We start from the raw sequence: 13,751 nt of genomic DNA on the forward strand, positions 1-13,751 counted from the left end.
GTGAAATTTCTCCTTGAGGTTAATGCAATTGTAAGACTCAAAGTGCTCATTCTTTTTTTTTAAAATTTTTATTAGAGTATAACTGATTTAAAATGTTGTGTTAGTTTCTGCTGTACAGCAAAGTGAATCAGTTATACATATACACATATCCACTCTTAAGATTCTTTTCCCATATAGGTCATTACAGAGTACTGAGAAGAGTTCCCTGTGCTATACAGTCGGTCCTTATTAGTTATCTATTTTATATATGGTAGTATGTATACATCAATCCCAATCTCCCAATTTATCCCTCCCCGTCCCCTTTTCCCCCTGGTAACCATAAATTTTTCTACATCTGTGACTCTATTTCTGCTTTGTAAATAAGTTCATTTGTACCACTTTTTAAAGACCCAGGCTTCTTAAAGATTGCTCAGAATTACTCATTGATCAAAATCGATTAGGCAGATTGTTCCCAACCCTGGCTGCACAGTGGAATCAATCACAAAGTGCTCATTCTAAGGGAATGGTGAGCACAGTTACTACTGCTGAGACAAGTCCCCAAGTTTCCTCAAGCACATTGGAAGCATTATTTATTGTGAATTATACGAATTAGTCCTAGGTTTGAAGCAGCCTTTCTCGATTAAGATAAATCAGCTGCACTTATCCAACATTCTGTGTCACATAACTTGTCAAAATATTAGGTGTGGACTTCCCTGGTGACACAGTGGTTAAGAATCCACCTGCCAATACAGGGGACATGGGTTCGATCCCTGGTCCGGGAAGATCCCACATACTGTGGAGCAACTAAGCCCGTGCGCCACAACTACTGAGGCTGCGCGCCTAGAGCCCATGCTCCGCAACAAGAGAAGCCACCACAAGGAAAAGCCCATGCACCGCAACAACAAGTAGCCCCTGCTCGCCACAACTAGAGAAAGCCTACGCGCAGGAAAGAAGACCCAATACGGCCACATATATGTGTGTGTGTGTGTGTGTGTGTGTGTGTGTGTGTGTGTGTATGTGTGTGTGTATATATATATATATATATATATATATATATATATATTAGGCATAGTAATAGTCATTTATTGACAACTTGCTATGTGATAGGAATCAAACCAGGAACTTTATATAAAACTTGAGGGTTTATATAGGATCCCCCAAACCTTTGCTATTCCAAGTGTGGTCCTCAGACCAGCAGAATTAGCTTCACTTGGGAACTTGTTAGAGATGCAGAATCTTAGGCTCCACCCCAGACCTACTGAATCAGGTCATCTACTGCACAAGATCACTGAGCATCAGAAGTTTGAGAAGTGCTGCCCTAAACCACATTATCTCCATGTTAAACGAAAAGAATGAAGTAGAAGTTGATAACCAATCAAGATCACAGAGCTGCAGTGGAAGAGGCTGAGAGCCCCACCTTGGGAGCCTGACTCTGCCTGTCCCTCCACCCAGCACTGCATGCTGGTACTTCACTCTGCCCCTTCTACACGACCTGCAGACTTCCAGCAGCATTTGCTTCCCAAGAAGCTGGGAGCTCCATGGGCTCATGTGTTCTAAATGTCTCACAACAGAGTCTTGTACTCGGAGGGTGGACAAACTGGCTGACTTCCATGAGATTAAGTATTTCATTCAGAAAGCAAAGGGGAGATGCTTATCAGAAAAAGCACACTGGAGACTTTCCATCTTCCCCAAATAATAGAGTCTGTGAAGGCTAAGACTTATTATTTAAGATCATTAGAGCTCAAAAAGGAGAAAACATTGAGGATTTTGAATACTGGAGACTCTATGGATGGTCCTGATAAATTCTTCTTCTTCTTCTTCTGAAAATGATGATAATTAAAGTTCATGTCTTAATGCTAAAACTAAGGACCTGAGCAAAGAATAATTTTAGCAGGTAAGAGGTAGCAAGGTTCTGTTGGCACTTTATGGTTAAAAATGGCCATTTCTTAAATCTGTTGTGTTCATGGTTGTGTAAGTTCTTCACAGTGTGGACTGCACTTGGCTCCCTGTGACTCTACTTTGAGCATTCTTGTGCATGAAATTCAACGTCCTCTTTTCACTACTGGTTTTAATAAATTTCTTAGTTGAATGAAAAGAGCATCTTTCAAACATAAAGAATAAGTGACTCATGAATGAACTGATTTACTATCTTACATACACTTTATGTCCATTATGTGGTTCACAGATAAATCTCAAGTGACTTCGGGCTTCTTGGTAGTGTGGTCTGAGGTCTCCTTGCATCTAAAACTTTTTAGTTGCTTATTAAAATACAGATTCCCAGTCACACCACCAATGAAAAGAGATCTATGAAGGTGGGGCTGGAAGTTGCATTTTTGACAAAACCACAGGTCCTTCTTATGTGCCCAGAATGGGAGAATCCATGTGCAGCATCACGTAAGGCCAAAGGGCTTTGCAAGTATCCAGTGGGCTGACAGTCCTATGATAAGGCCATCTAGAAATACAAGTACATGGTTGTCCAGCATTTAGGAGGCCATCTTGATCTGAGACGGCAGCCTTCTTTTCTCCCCACCATGTTCTCCTCAATATTTGATGGCATAGTATGTGCTGGGTTAAACACCATGAATGCATTCCCTATAAAAGAATTTTGCTTAAGAACCATCTCAAGTGACAAATATTTCAACCAGCTCACAGAATTGTCACTGTCTCCCTTAGTGTTTCTGAGGGATGGCACTGACCACCATTAAAGCCCAATTCTTTTCAAACTTGGCTTATTTATTTTCTAAACCATTGCACTTCACCCCATTCCTAAATGGGACTCTATATTTGTACATCTGGATATATAAACAGATACAGTCCTGATCTGGTTTCTTTTCGTAAGGTAAGTCCAGCTTCCCCAATGAGCCCGTTCCCTGGGCTATTCTGGGATTAATGACAGCATGGCTGACAGACAGCTTTGCCTTAGTTTTTGCTTTTTACTGACCTGGGTCAGGGGTGGCCTGGCATTTCAATGCAGCCAGCTTTGGCATCTCTTTATTGCAACAGGGAAGCCAGCCACAAGCAACACTGATTATGCCTAAATTTCCCCTTTTCAGAAATGCCAGGGTTTCCTTTGTCTGTTTTACAAATGTGGCCAAATGGTTATTTAGCACTGAGGTTTGTATTACGCAGCAGTTCCTGATTGTTTACTTGGGAGCCAAGCACAGAGGACTCACTGACCAGAAGAGAGGGAAAGGCAGAACTGAACCTCATCTCATTTACCCTGATCATAGTCAAAGCCAGCCGGAGTAACGTGTTCATCCATTTAACCAATATTTACTGAGTGCTATGGGTTAGTGCAGCCACATTTGGCTTGCAGCTGGAGGGGAATGGCTGCCTCTAAAGGGTGGCTGTAGAAGCTTGAGCTGGAAGCCTTTGCTTTCAGTTCTCCTCCTCCATCTTGCCTTAAGAGAGAACTGATGAAAATGTTTGTATCCCAAGGTACCTGGCTTGGTTCCTGAGGGAAGAATGATATCCATGTAAGACTAACACTTGGCCACATGAAAAACAAAGTGCCCTAAATAAAATGATTCCACTCAGGAGTGCAAGAACATATAGAATCCAAGACCAGGCAGAAAAACCCTCCTTCTCATCGAAACAAATTCTTTTTGCGCCCCCATGACCAATCAACAGAAGGAAGCTGCTGTATGTTCTGGCTGCTGCTAACTTGCTTTCAGTTGTAGATGTTGTTGGTGCTCTGCTTGGCATCCCCAGGATTTCCCTCACTTGGTTCCATGTGGTCATCCCCCAATTTCTGCATATTTTACTCTGACTCATGCATGTGACCCTCTTTGTAAAACTGCCTTAATGCTGCTTCACCTGATCCACTGAGAGCTGCAAGTCCCTGGGTCTCTCCAGGGCAGACCCATAGCTGGTGACCTGCTGGCCCAGGAGTACAGAAGCCCAGCTTTTTTTTTTTTTTTTTTTTGCCTTAAGGTGAGACACACCATGAGATGCAGTGGACACTCCGAAAGTTCTCTCGAGGTCATGCCAAAGCTAGGACCTCACCTGCCATTGCTCTACTGCCTGGCTTCCTCTCCACCTCACTGTCTTCTTCCTCCCTCTCCCTTTCTGGTTTCTCCTGGTAGCGCCTTCTTAATAAAACACTTGCACACAAATACTTGTCTAAGGGTTGGCTTCTCAAGAACCCAACCTAAGACAGCTTCCATTGGCTTGTGAGCTATACTTTATCAGGTACAGATGATTGCAAATCAGGTACTGAAAGAATTAACAAATCACTGCATTAGGAAAGGTTGGGGGAGAACAAAAATTCCCTGTGTTCCCAGCCCTGCCAAACAATATGGGAAGTCCTGGCTGGACTTCATTGGATTTGAACACTCCACATCCAAAATATCACAGAGTGGTTAGATTTGAGGGTTATTGGAGCATCATCCTCACAGAGGGAAGGGAAACTCAAGGGTGGAGTAGTTTGTTGGTGGCTGCATCATCACCTGGAACCCACTTCTTTTAACTCAAGAGCTAGGGTTCATAGACCTAGAGTCTGTCATACAGAGTGAAGTAAGTCAGAAAGAGAAAGGCAAACACCGTATGCTAACACATGTATATGGAATTTAAGAAAAAAAATAAGTCATGAAGAACCTAGGGGTAAAACAGGAATAAAGACACAGACCTACTTGAGAATGGACTTGAGGATATGGGGAGGGGGAAGGGTAAGCTGTGACAAAGCGAGAGAGAGGCATGGACATAATATACACTACCAAACGTAAGGTAGATAGCTAGTGGGAAGCAGCCGCATAGCACAGGGAGATCAGCTTGGTGCTTTGTGACCGCCTGGAGGGGTGGGATAGGGAGGGTGGGAGGGAGGGAGACGCAAGAGGGAAGGGATATGGGAACAGAAGTATATGTATAACTGATTCACTTTGTTATAAAGCAGAAACTAATAAAAAAAAAGCGCTAGGGTTCATCTTAAGGTATCACTCACTGAAACAGGAAATATCAGAAAACTCGGGAGGGAGGAACCTGTCTTGTCTGTGCACATTGACTGTTTTCAGAACGTATAAACAATAGCATGACTAAGGCCAATATGCCCTGTGCTCTTTTCCCACTGTTGATTTGAGGCAACCACTCTTTATATCTGCCATGATATCATCCCTCCACTAACAAAACCCCAACTCTAGTTTCTTCTGGCTTAGGTCTTTTTGGTGGGTACTGGTCTTGGCATAGAATGTTTTCTTTCCTCAACTGAAAGGAGGCATGTGAGCTGTATGCGGTTTATCAAAGAATCAGTAGTGTTTGCATTGCTAAACTAATTGAGTTTTGGCATTTTCTGTTATTTTGCCTTCCTCCTGGAGACATGATGAATAGCTTAACAGGCAAATGATACTGGTTACCATGATCTCTGTTTTCCTAGGAAAGGTACTCATGGTGAAGACACCCAAGGCCAGGTCCTCCATATCACAGACCTATTATCCTGTGAATAGTTTATCCAAAACCCTAGGCTTCCTGTGCCTTCACAATTTAAGCAAAAATGCACACCAGGTTACTAACTTGATCTTTTTTAAAAATTGATTTTAATGGACTCATCTTTCAAACTCAGCCTTGTTCTAAGTAATAATGTCTCTAAAATCAGAAGTTTTATATTTTCTTTAATAGACATTAAAAGACAAATGACTATTAAAATCTTAAGGAACAAACGTTTTTCATCATCCTCTTCAGCTCACTTGGAGAGCCATCAAGGGTGTGTGTGTGTTATATTTGGGAATTTACTCACCCACCCACATTCTTGTCTGTATTTCCACATGTCTGACCCATGTAGAGAGGTCAGAGATGGCAAGAGAAGCTTGGCAAAAAGGGGTTCTAAGTTTAAGCAAAACCAGAGCATGGATGTAGAATATTTGGGGGTGTGTGTGAGTGTGAGTGTGTGTATGTGTGTGTAAGTATCTTTATCCTGGAATCAGGGAGCCCACAGAACAAGCAATATCTACCAAAATTTATACTCATTAATTTGTGGTTAACTTGAAGTTGGGAGGAGTACAGGGTGGTCAAGAGCTTTGACATCATATTACAAAGGAAGGTATGAAGATGTTTAGCTGGGAGAAAAGAAAGCAGAACAAGACTTAATGGTTACCACAAGGAAGAGACATGATGACTGTCTTTGTGAACCCAGAGGCCCACCTTCCTGAAACAGCTACTTCAAGTGTTTCAGTGTCCTTTATCTGTGATCTACTGGGAGGTTTGCTAATTAACATAATGGATGTTAGGGATGCTTTTTTTTTTTTTTTTTTTTTTTGCGGTATGCGGGCTTCTCACTGTTGTGGCCTCTCCCATTGCGGAGCACAGGCTCCGGATGCGCAGGCTCAGTGGCCATGGCTCACGGGCCCAGCCGCTCTGCGGCATGTGGGATCTTCCCAGACCGGGGCATGAACCCGTGTCCCCTGCATCGGCAGGTGGACTCTCAACCACTGCGCCACCAGGGAAGCCCAGGGATGCTTTTTAATTGGTGAATTGAATGCTCAAAATAGGGTAATTGGCTAGAAATGTAGGCACTAACATCCCACTTAATATGAATAGTGTGTGTGTGTGTGTGTGTGTGTGTGTGTGTGTATACTCACTCAGTCCAGACCTACATCACTGGCTTAAGGCTGCAGTTTGGTCCTTGATTCTGTTATGGTTAGGGAATTGTCTTGCCCACTGATTCTCATCTGGAGAGCTTACTAAAACTCAGCTTGCTGATGCAGTATGTGATTCCAGAACAGGGTCTGATAATTTACATTTCTAAGAAATTCTCAGGTGATAACTGTTGCTGATGGTTCACGGAATGCTCTTTGGGAATCACTGATGGTCTGACTGTAAGGTCACCTGAATCCTCCTACTAGAATATTTTTGCAGCTTCCCTAATTAAGCCTTTTCTGCAAGGTTCTTACTGGTGTGTCAAAAAGAACAGAAAGCTGGGGCATTGTACTGGTAGAACAGGTTGTCCAACTAGAATTGTGTCTTCTTTCTAATAAATATTTGCATGAAGGGAAGACTTCATCCTGAATCTTGTTTTCCTTATAACATAATATCTAGTTTCAAAGTCATGGGAGAAGAGACCCACAAGCATCACCTACTCTAACTAGTAGAAGCTGTGGCTATCTATGAAATAATTACTGAGAGTTACCAAACTGTGAGAAGACAATTTGCAACAGACTCCAAGGAACAAAACCATCAGCACTGGGGGGAAGTTACAGGAAAGTAGAGTTTGGCTCGGTAAAGAACCTTGGAGCCATCTGTCCAAAGTCTGAGTTGGACGCCTTGGATGAAGTGAGTTCCTGTTCTTGGAAATATTCAGGAAAATGCTGGTGGCCTATGGTCGACGGATTCAGTCAAGAGAGGGGAACCTGGGTCAAGTGATATGTAAATTCCTTTCCAAACCTGAGGTCTCCGGCTCTATAAAGGATGTCATGGTGGATTTATGATGTTGATGCTGCAAGGACAGGCCCTTTGCAAGAGTGGGGTCTTTGCAGCCATGGCAACTGGCATTCGCTGAGTGGCAACACCATTGGCCTCTCTGTATTAAAGGATCCTTTGTGGGTAGAAACCAGGAACATATTTCCCAAGTGAACAAGCTCCCAGGAAGGGGCTGATTCATTTGCAAAGTCTGCTTTATGGAGGTAAGAACCAAAAATGCCAACCTAATGATTATTTCATGAATTCATTGACAATCTCATATCAAACAACACAGGCATTCGCCCTGGGCTTTATAAGTTTCACCTCTGATGGAGATAATGTGTTTTTGTTTTTTTCTTGGCCTTAGATAACAGTTCTGTTCTGTCTCTCCTTGAAGCAGCCAGCACCTTCAAAAACAATCCCGCTCCAAAACACACCCATCGTGGACCAAGCTACTGGGCAGTTAAGCTAAGAAACTCGCAGAAAATTACTTGCTCTAGAAATGAATTCACTGCAGGGTTTCTTTAAATAGCAAAGCTCCTAGCTTACATTCTAGCATTTTCCAGATCATTAAGTGTTTGACAGAGAGAGGGTGAACAAAAGATTAAAAAGTCTGGCCGAAGCATCAGGAATCTCAGCTAAAGGCAGAAAGGCTCCAAATGATGTGATTTGTAAAATGAGAATTTACTCAAATCTCCAGTTGCTTATGGTAAGTAACCAGTGTATAAATTTGATTTCTTCAATTACTCAATTTGGCATTCACTAACATTAATATGGAGTAGATTTAAAAGGCACTTTGGACTAAATCTTGTGGGCGGAGGGCCTGGGAATTTTTTTTTTTTTTTTTTTTTTGCATGTACTGAGACCATCGGAGGGAAGGAAGCTTCCTGTGACCAAGTGCTAAGATGTTCAGGCCGGATAAATCCCCACTCAATGTGTTTCCAATGTTCGCTTCTATCATTGTATCTGTGTTTAATCATGGACAGTTTCAATACACAATTCCAAAAAGTTAAAAACATGACTCTCATGAAATTATAGAGTGAACGTGTGTCAAAAATTTATTTAACTCATTAATGAGGGAACCAATTAGATGAAAAAGCTGGTTCACAGATAATTCGTATATAACGATGCTGGATTGAGATTGCTAATTGGATACAGAGCTGGTTTATATCTTACAGGGCAGTAAAACTGTAACTTTTCTACTAGACAGAAATCATTTAAATCTCTAGCACACAAAAATCTCCAAGTTAATGAACCGGTAACTTCACAGGGTCTGGAGCCTGATCAGAAGTTAATAGTAAGTCAAACAAAGAGAATCAAGTAATCCTTGGGTGGGTCCCTTAGACTTGTATCCACCCTTTTGCCTTATTTCCAAGTTTTGGATAATTTTTCTTAATGATAGAAATAATAGAAAGATGTGAGTTTTGCCTTGGGCACTATGCCAAGAAATTTGTAGCAGCCACCAGATGTTTCTTTTGCTTTGGAAGGCTGAGTGCTTTCTCCTAGTGTGCTTAGTAAAGAGGATTAAAAAAAAAAAAGTTTCTCAAATCTGGGGTGGGTGGGGGAGCACATTAAAATCTCCTGGGGAGCTTTAAAAAAATCCAGGTGCCCAGGCAACACCCCAGAGTAATTCAGTGAGAATCTCTGAGAATGGATCCAGGCAGCAGGATACATTAAAGCTGTTTGGGTGATTCTAATTGCAGCAAGACTGAGAACCAGTGAACTACTTAGAGTCAATATATATTGTGTATGTCTAAAATAAATTTATCTTTAATTTAGGGTCATACTGATATATATATATTATCCAGTTTTTTCTTTTATTTAATTGTATTTTGAAAATTTTAATTAATCATTAAATGTTTCTCAAATACCATTTTAAAAGACTATACTGTGCTTCAGCATATAAATATGTTATGATTTATTGGGTTTATTTCTGAACATTTAATGTTATTTTCTTTTTCTTTTCTCTATTATTATTATTATTATTATTATTATTTTGCCATTATAAGTTAGACTGCTATGGACATATTTATACAAAAACTTTATCTAATTCCTGGATTATTTTCTTCTAATGGATTTCTGGGAGTGGATTTACAGGTCAAAAAAAATTGTTTTAAAGACCTTCAAGACATATTACCCAAATTGCTTCCTATAAAGTCTCATCAGTGTATACTTTTAAACGGATGAGTTCTTCAATTTTTTATTTACAAAATATTTACAGATTCTAATAACAGTCAAAAATTTATTTTCTTTTAGTCTTTCTCAATGGTTATTTTTAATTTAACTTGGTACGTGGGCCTCCCACTGTCGTGGCCTCTCCCGTTGCGGAGCACAGGCTCCGGACGCACAGGCTCAGCGGCCATGGCTCACGGGCACAGCCGTTCCGCAGCATGTGGGATCTTCCCGGACTGGGGCACGAACCCGTGTCCCCTGCATCGGCAGGCGGACTCTCAACCACTGCACCACCAGGGAAGCCCTAATTTAACTTTTTAATCTGGCTTAAATTTATGTTAGAGTGTATTCAGAAACAGTTAAAACTCTAATTTCATATTTTTTCCAAACAGCCCCTTTTTTCAACATCCTTTGTGGAATAATTCATTCTTTTTCCATTAATTTACGTAAAATAAAATATGTAGGTGAGTTAACTGTGCTTTGTAATGGTTGATAGACTCATAGATACACATGCCAGTTTAAACTACTAACAAGCTATTTTGAGTGTATTCTTGTCTCAATTTTAACCATCACTATTTCTTAGAGATGTCTAGTTCTGATTTTAACTCTCACTCAGAGAACTCTTAGGTGTTGAAAAGCAACACAGAGCTCATCCTCCCTAAGATGGCTTTAATCTGTCTGCAAGCAGCTTGTAGCTTCGCCAATAAGAAGCCTGCCTAAATCCATCTGTTCTACTTTAAATATTCTCCCTCTGTAATATTGGTTATACCCTTGCATTATCTATGAAGAAAGATTTTTCTACACTATATCCCAGACGGACTTATTACCAATTCTGAATTTAGTGGGATCTATTTTCATATATTTTTGTTTGCATATATTTAATATTACTTCTGTAATAATTATAGCCTTGTTGTTCTATGCTTAATAGCCCTATTTACAGTCATTAAATGAAGGCTGAAGTTATCAAGGCCACATCACACAAAAGAAAAGGAGGCCAGAATTTTTAATTATGCTCAAGAAAACAGAAACATTTTCGATGACTGCAGAACACACATCTCTCCCTTCTATTCCTCAAGATTCCTCTATTAAATTGCAGGAAAGGTAGACTCGCCTACTCAGTTTTTTAATGAGCTGTGCTTCACTAGCTTTATTACTCTTCGTTAGCTTTGCTGAGTCTGAGAAACCTTCACTGTGCATCTCTTATTTCCAGATGTTGAACAGACCCCTAGTGACTGTGGGTTGCAAAGAGGAACAGCTGACCTTGGTGGATTTCCATAACCCTGAGAAGGCAGAGGAAGTTGTATGTGTGTTAATTGTATGTAACCATTCCAGAAACTGAGAATAGCTTACCCTGACTCATTCACCCTCTCCCACCCAGCCTCTGTCTTGATCAAGGAGTTATTTGCTCCTCTGAAACGCACACACAAGATGTTGGACAAGAATTAAAGGTGTTGTCTGTGGCCAGGGGAACAAGTATCACTTAGAAGTGCTTCCCAGCACCAAAGAATCCATGTGAGACCACCGAACTTTTGGAAACCTGGCAGGTTGGTGGACCCTTAGCTGGCAGATGGCTGGGCCGAGGAGTCCCACTGAGTCTCAGCAATCTTCTTACTTCAAATGAAGAAGCAGTTGGAAGCCCAGACCCCCTGCTGTGGCTGAGCTGAAGGAGGAAGTTGAACAAACCTTCCTGAGGTCAGTGAGGCGCAGAGCAGGCTGTACCTGTTTGGGGAGAAGTTCCTGAGGCTCTGAGACTGCCCAGTGCATGAGAAAAAGTGTCCAGTGACACAGGCCTGACTGGAAGGCATCTTGCCTTGGGGACACAATGTTCTTCCTTGGAGGATTCTGAATGCTGCTTTCTTCACCCACTGCGAGCCCCAAGCCTACCTATCCTGCTTCTCCTCCTGCCCCCAGAGTGCTTACAAAACAAGTAGCTCAGGGTGGGGCCAGTTGCTCAAAGCAAGCCCTGGCTTTGTGGGAACTTCAAGGTTGGAGCCTCCTCTTTTGGGGCTCCACAAGTTCTAGGCAGAGAGACACTTTTAGAGTTAAGAGTAAGAAGAAGAGGAGGTGGTCCTAGACTGTCTTCTCCCAGGAGTCAGCCCTAAGCCAAGAACCTGTGTGCCAGAACCTGGTTTACTGGGGGAAGTGCCTCAGCAGAGACCAGGGAGGGAATAGAGGAAGTAGACTGAGGAAAGGGAAGAAGGCAATCAAGACAAGATCATCCCAGAGGGAGCCCTGGAGTGTAAGACGTACCTTAGAGTATGTGCTACCTCAAGGCCATGGAGCTGGGCTTTTGGACTCCCACACCAGTCAGTTATGGGTGAAAGCCACTGAGTAGGCCAGGGGCACAGAGAACCCCCAGGTATTTCTGAAACTCTATTCAGGGGAGGCAGTCCTTAAGGGGTTACACACAGGCAACCCTTTGCATGGGTGGAGTCGTAGGCTGTCTGTAGCAGCAAAACCTGCAGACTCTGGGCAAAAGGCTGGTGGAAGGGATCCAAAGAGATCTTATGGTGGACCCACAGTGCCTGCTATAGGAGCCTCTGAGGACACATCTTCTTGCAGCTCTGAGTGGAGCGGTACCCCAGAACCAGAGAGAAGTCATCTTGCCAAAAGCAGGTGGTAAGACATCTGTGGGCTCTGTGGGAACACAAGGCACTTCCTGCTTAGGGAACCCTGCCAGTCAGCAGGGGGAAAGCCTGGCCAGGTTACCCTGAAACCTGCCTGGATGGGACCTTTGCACTGACAACACCTTTTCTCCAGTCCCAGGGGATGCGTGACATGTAGATCACAGCTTTTTGTGTCATTAGACTGTATGTGCAGCTGTCAGACAACTTGTGTTAGTAACACAAATACACCTTTGGAGTTATTATTGAATGACACCCCAAAGGGGAATTCTTCTGCATATACAAATTATGTATTCAGTCCTTATCACTCTGAGAAGTTCAACAACACTCATCAGTTCTGCTAAATGTCCAGGACCCTTGGCTTCCCAGCCATTCATTCAAAGGCCCTAATAATAAGGGAATGATCACTGAGCACTTAGTATCTGCCAAGCCCTGTTTAGATCCAGGGTAATAGTCCCAGCAACTCTGTGAGGTGGGTGCCTTTATTATCTCCATTTTACAGATAAGGAACCAAGGCACAGAGTGGTTGAGTGAATGGCCCAGTGTTCCCTAGCTGGTAAGTGGCAAAATTGAGATTTGAAGTCAGAGAGTCTGAGTCCAGAGTCTTTGCCCTTGACCACTGGGCTACAGCATGGTGGACCGACAGCTCTGAGAGCTTATGAGTAGATGCTGGATGAGAAGAAGCCAGAATTCCACCACAATTTGGCTCAAGGCCCTGTAAGTCAACTCCACTTTATGTTTTTTTTTTTTTTTTTTGCGGTACGCGGGCCCCTCACCGCTGCGGCCCCTCCCGCCGCGGAGCACAGGCTCCGGACGCACAGGCCCAGCGGCCATGGCTCACGGGCCCAGCCGCCCCGCGGCACGTGGGATCCTCCTAGACCAGGGCACGAACCCATGTCCCCTGCATCGGCAGGCGGACTCCCAACCACTGCGCCACCAGGGAAGCCCTCAACTCCACTTTAAAAGTTAGATCCTGCCCTGGTTCTCATCTGCTCTTCTCATAGTTTATAGCTGAGGAAAGAGAGATAAGCTAAAGGGAAGTGGTGTGGTCAAGATCACACAGTTCTTAGTATCCTTAGCACCTCATTCTTGGTCTGTAGTCTTTCCATCCACCTTATTGTCTTATTCAGATTCCTCAGCTATTTTCTTCCTTAGAAACAATAATTAAGAACAGTGAACATTCACTAGGTCCTCAATATAATATGTACCAGGTGTTTTGCTAAGCGTTCCACATGGATTATTTTCTTTAATCTTAGTTATATGTCTATGACATAGAAGGCTATTTTTATCTTCATTTTTTCAGACGGAGAGCCTGAGACTTAGGGAGGTTTAAATATTTTGGCCAAGGTCACACAAGTAGCAGGTGACCGAAACCTAAATCCCTTTTATTCTAGAATCAGTTGCTCTAATTACTGTCAAGAAAAATTATCCAAAACTTGGAAATAAAGCAAAAGGATGATCACATCCTTTTATATCACACTGGGGAATTGTCTAATTGGCTCATGCAATGAGTATCTAATTTTCTAGGGGAATGTGCCTTTGTTTGGCTTTCTATTTTTTCTCTTTCTCTTGTAACAGCTGTATTGAGGC

This window comes from Hyperoodon ampullatus (genome assembly GCF_949752795.1).
Source record: "Hyperoodon ampullatus genome assembly, chromosome: 14".
In the NCBI taxonomy this organism is placed as follows: Eukaryota; Metazoa; Chordata; class Mammalia; order Artiodactyla; family Ziphiidae; genus Hyperoodon; species Hyperoodon ampullatus.